Source organism: Diaphorina citri, unplaced genomic scaffold (genome assembly GCF_000475195.1).
Source record: "Diaphorina citri unplaced genomic scaffold, Diaci psyllid genome assembly version 1.1 scaffold1003, whole genome shotgun sequence".
In the NCBI taxonomy this organism is placed as follows: domain Eukaryota; kingdom Metazoa; phylum Arthropoda; class Insecta; order Hemiptera; family Psyllidae; genus Diaphorina; species Diaphorina citri.
The window spans coordinates 139,000-144,999 of NW_007378434.1; positions in this window are offsets into that span (position 1 = coordinate 139,000).

Here is a 6,000-nt window from a genome sequence, read left to right on the forward strand (position 1 = left end):
TAGCTCCGCCTTTGTTGTGTGTTTAATAAGGATTTAACATCACTATAACTGCCAAATTGTAAGGGTTTTTGCAAACCAAAATTAGTGTCCCGTTAACTGAGCTCTTTAACGTTATTCACGCCTTTAAGGCCCTATTTCTTGGATGCAAAATGGAAAATACAATTGGTAAAGTAATAGGTAAGAAATAGGTACATATTATGTATTATAATCTAATTTATCCTGTAATGATAGTTGACTCTATGATCAAATTGACCCTGTACCCTCGTAGCAGCTATTGATTGAAGAGACTTCCTTATTCTAAACTGTAGAAGATAGACGTGAAGGTTGTCATGGTGATTACTCTTTCTGCCATACATGAAAGTATATCTATTTTCACAAAATAGGAAAATACATACTCATAATGACAAAGAAAATCACCTATAACTAATGCTAGACTCTTGAGTTGGAAGCTAGGAAGGTAAATAGAACTACCAGAGTACCAGAGGCGATACTAATGCATCTGGCATTCATTAGTACTCATGTCAACTTAACAAGGAGTTCAAGTGTGTTGCCAGATTGATCCTCCCGAATTACCGTACACTGCTAGAAAATTTGAAAACTGCTAGAAATATCGTACATTTTTACTTCTCCTGGCAGTGTTGCCAGGAGAAGGAAATCCTTGAAGTTTGATCAAAATCAGGCCATTCATAAGAGGCCTTTTTTATGAAGCTTATAAGAGGCCTTTTTTATGAGTGAATAATGAAGCGGCCCCTTTGGAGCCTGGGCCGTGACTATTAGGACCCGTTAAACTCCCCTCGTGACGGTCCTGGTTTGGAGTGATAAGAATTGTGTACCTGGGCCGTGACTATTAGGACCCGTTAAACTCCCCTCGTGACGGTCCTGGTTTGGAGTGATAAGAATTGTGTAGCTGGGCCCGTGACTATTAGGACCCGTTAAACCCCCTCGTGACGGTCCTGGTTTGGAGTGATAAGAATTGTGTAGAAGCCGCCGCAAGAAGCGTGTGAAACGGTCGGTAAACCATTGTTTCATCTGACGTTGATCGACACACGTTGATCATTCGGTGACAGAGTGTGTCTCTTGAAATCTTTTGATTTGAAACTAGTGTCTGACCCGACCTACAACCTACAAAGTTGTCTAAGGTCAGAATTGGACTCGACTAAGAGTATCCTAAATGACGGAAGTTTATTTTAGCACCGCCTTTGTTGTGTGGAGCACCGCCTTTGTTGTGTGGATTTAATAAGGATTTAACATCACTATAACTGCCAAATTGTAAGGGTTTTTGCAAACCAAAATTAGTGTCCCGTTAACTGAGCTCTTTAACGTTATTCACGCCTTTAAGGCCCTATTTCTTGGATGCAAAATGGAAAATACAATTGGTAAAGTAACAGATAAGAAATTGACTAGGTACGTAGGTACATATTATGTATTATAATCTAATTTATCCTGTAATGATAGTTGACTCTATGATCAAATTGACCCTGTACCCTCGTAGTTTTGTTGTGTGTTTAATAAGGATTTAACATCACTATAACTGCCGAATGGTAAGGGTTTTTGCGAACCAAAATTAGTGTGCCGTTAACTGAGCTCTTTAACGTTATTCACGCCTTTAAGGCCCTATTTCTTGGATGCAAGAAATTGACTAGGTACGTCGGTACATATTATGTATTATAATCTAATTTATCCGGTAATGATAGTTGACTCTATGATCAAATTGACCCTGTACCCCTGTAGCAGCTATTGATTGAAGAGACTTCCTTATTGTAAACTGTAGAAGATAGACGTGAAGGTTGTCATGATGATTACTCTTTCTGCCATACATGAAAGTATATGTATCTATTTTCACAAAATAGGAAAATACATACACATAATGACAAAGAAAAGCACCTATATCTAATGCTAGCTCTTGAGTGGGAAGCTAGAAAGGTAACAAGAACTACCAGAAGCGATACTAATTAATGCATCTGGCATTCATTAGTACTCATGTCAACTTAACAAGGAGTTCACTTTGTTGTGTGTTTAATAAGGATTTAACATCACTATAACTGCCAAATTGTAAGGGTTTTTGCAAACCAAAATTAGTGTCCCGTTAACTGAGCTCTTTAACGTTATTCACGCCTTTAAGGCCCTATTTCTTGGATGGAAAATACAATTGGTAAAGTAATAGGTAAGAAATTGACTAAGTACGTAGGTACATATTATGTATTATAATCTAATTTATCCTGTAATGATAGTTGACTCTATGATCAAATTGACCCTGTACCCCTGTAGCAGCTATTGATTGAAGAGACTTCCTTATTGTAAACTGTAGAAGATAGACGTGAAGGTTGTCATGGTGATTACTCTTTCTGCCATACATGAAAGTATATCTATTTTCACAAAAAAGGAAAATACATACACATAATGACAAAGAAAATCACCTATATCTAATGCTAGACTCTTGAGTTGGAAGCTAGAAAGGTAACAAGAACTACCCGAAGCGATACTAATGCATCTGGCATTCATTAGTACTCATGTCAACTTAACAAGGAGTTCAAGATCTCTCTAACTAGACAAACTGCACCGAATTTCGATGAGGTTTGACAATCTTGTTAAACACATCGAAAAATTCAATAATAATTTGAGTCCTTGTCGGTCCTTTGAGAGTTCCTCTTCTGGTTTTCTTTGTTTTGCTATAACTCCTGAAGGATTGGTTGGTCAGATTTTAATGAAATTGGTAAATTTCAGTTTCATACATTCCTTAAACTTTGATCAAAATCAGGCCATTCATAAGAGAGGCCTTTTTTTATGAAGCTTTTAAGAGGCCTTTTTTATGAGTGAATAATGAATTGCACAAGTTCGCTGAACTACTATAGTAATATTATGGATATCACACTGATTTCTGTACCAATTGCACACCAATCATATTTATTTATATCTAACAGTTACGAACCGCAGTAAAGTATTTTTTTATTGAGTATGAAATTACTCCCGATACGAACCATAATTTCCGAAGCAGATAGGTAAAAGTGTTATAGTGTTATAGCTATCATCTAGATTGGAACTTTATGCGTTCAATAAAAATTGAAATACGAGTTGAGAAAACACCTTTGCACGATCGAAATAATAACTGTGCAAGGCAGAGGTCTACTACTTATAGTTATAGCTTCTATTGTTGAGAAATGAGACTAGAACAAATCCAAAATTTGCATGAAACTGTGCAAATGATCCCATGCAGATAACAACATTCAGATACCAACCACGCTTGACGTTGCTTCACTTCAGAAATCAATCGGGAAATGGTGCACTCGACTAGCTATCGCCAGTGGCTTAGTAGGCGTCCACAAAGAAAAGCCGACCATCGACTAGTACCGACCCAAGAGAAAATAAACCATGCTAATGTATGTAAGCGTCCCCAACAGAGCCTTGACTATAGTAAAGGCTTTGTTATATCTAGCACATAGTAAAGGCTCTGTTATATCTAGCACAAAATCAAGAAATTGAGCTGAGTATTTTTTTCCGCGATGGTCAATTGGTCAATGGTCTCGGCGAGGGTTAATGGTCCATGGTCAATGGTCATTTGGTCAATGGTCCATGGTCTACAATGGACGTCGTTGTGGTCGCGAACTTACGCAATGTTGAAATGATTGTTCTGCACAATATTGCATGTGACTCAAAAACACTCAAATTTTGATCGGCATTAAGACCCGCAGGTAATTTCCAATAACAGAAGAGTACACCGATATTCCCGAGTAAAATCTGTCTAATGACTAGAAATATAACCTTGAGAGGCATGGAGTGACGTCAGTCCGATTTTGGCTCATGCAATACCCCGCCCACCCCTTGGCTCCTGGAGGCATTCTGTCTGAGAGCGTGAGAACCCTATGCAATATGCCATGGTAGAACCCACTGTGAAGATTTTGATGTGGAGAAGAAGAAGGCGAAGAAGAAAATCACAAGAGGTTTTAATTGCTGAGTATACTCTAAAGGCCCCGGAGTCTAGATTAACCCAGTTGTGTCCACTGAACACCGAATCCACAGGTACAGACAGACCCTTCAAAAGATGCATCTTTTCTTAAACAGGTTAATATCGAACGTCGAGCATATAGTGGACCGCCACAGACGAGGCGAAAAGCGAGTTTTAACCAAGAGAAGGATCCCTACCTAAATTTTAATTTTCTCTCTTCCGTTTTCTTGTTTTCTTTTCATTACCTATCTTTTATTATTCATAAAAAAAAAAAAAAACTTTTTATGTACGCAGTTGGTCCAGGGGAAGTAATTTTGCACCATATAATGTATGGGTTAAACCTTCAAAAGATGCATCTTTTCTTAAACAGGTGGACCGCCACAGACGAGGCGAAAAGCGAGTTTTAACCAAGAGAAGGATCCCTACCTAAATTTTAATTTTCTCTCTTCCGTTTTCTTGTTTTCTTTTCATTACCTATCTTTTATTATTCATAAAAAAAAATAAAAAAAAAATGTACGCAATCGGTCCAGGGCAAGTAATTTTTCACCATACATGGGTTAAACTGCTCCATAGACCGACTATTTGGAACCCCCACCCCCGACAAAATCGAACCTGGTCCAAACGCCCCTACTAGTACAAAGTAACCCCGGGAGACAGTACATTTTTCTCGTAAATTCCACAAATACCTGCCTACTCGTGAAGTCTCGTTTCAATAAATTAGTTGATATCGATTCGAACACAACTTTTTATACCTCTTCAAACAAAAATACGAAGAAAAAGCGTGTAAGCTCGAGGTTTTTATCGGGTATAAACAAGCAACACGTATTACAATCACGGATAACTCACCGTAACTTGAAATAAAATGTGGCTTACAGCATTTACTTACGAGGTACTAGGGGTACTCGTACTACTCGTACCTCCTACTTAAATCCTACATCCAATCCGTATAACTCTTTCGATCATGTGTTTTTTTTTTTCCATGGATGATGAGGTCAAAGAATTAATATTGCAGTTGTATCTTTTCTAGGAAAAGAGATACCTAGGTATGTAGGCAGACAAGAGAAGAAAACGACTTAGGAAGGCAAACACAAAACCAACCCATGAACCTACCTTTTTTTTTAGGGAAATATAATCGCTACAGACGCTCAAAAAAAAAAAAAAAAAAAAAAAAAAAAAAAAAACAAAAAAAGATCTACCCCCCGGTACATCACTCTTTGAACCCTCGCCCACCTCGACAGAAAACTGGATACGACCCTGGCTACAACAAATTTATTACAAACAATTTTTTTTTTTTTTAAAGATGAGTGTTCCACTGCCGTTTTTATTTCATAGCAATGGAATAACTGCTACATTAGACGCTTGTGGCCTGTGTCGTAGCATGCCCATCCCGTAGTATGCCTCTCATCAGATGGGCGAGAAGAGACACAATCGACAACATAGACTCACCTCGTCGACATCGATTGACAGCTCTACATATAAATCTCGGCATTCTCGGCTGTTATCTCCAAAATTAGAACCGAAAATTTGGCCTGCTATAGGTTCATTTAAATAACCCAAGACGTCAAGGGATCGAATCCATAGCCTGTGGCCTATACTGTAGGCGTTCCTCCTAGTGCATGTCCGAACAAACCGACTACATGTTTTTGGTACTCTGTCCACCTTATATGCCTCGACAAACGACAACATCACCTCGTCGAATGTCGATCGACAGTACGTCAAAATCAAATGTCTACAGACCAAGATTATACAGTCGAACCTCTCCAAGTGGTTCTCGTCTAAGTGGGAAACCTGGATAACTGGGAAAAAAAAATCGTGGCCCCTTCATGGCAACCTCCCTAAGAAGACACTTTTTCAACTGGGAAACCGAAACCTGGATAAGTGGGAAAAAATTGTCGGTCCCTTGGATTCCCACTTAGACAGGTTCGACTGTAGTCCTAGATTACTTCGATACGATAAGATAGGAGATGGGTTATACCTTCCTACAGCCAAATGCGACCTACTTATTTATGTGTTAGCAATTAGGTGCTTCGGAGCCTGTTATTTTGGCTCATGCAATA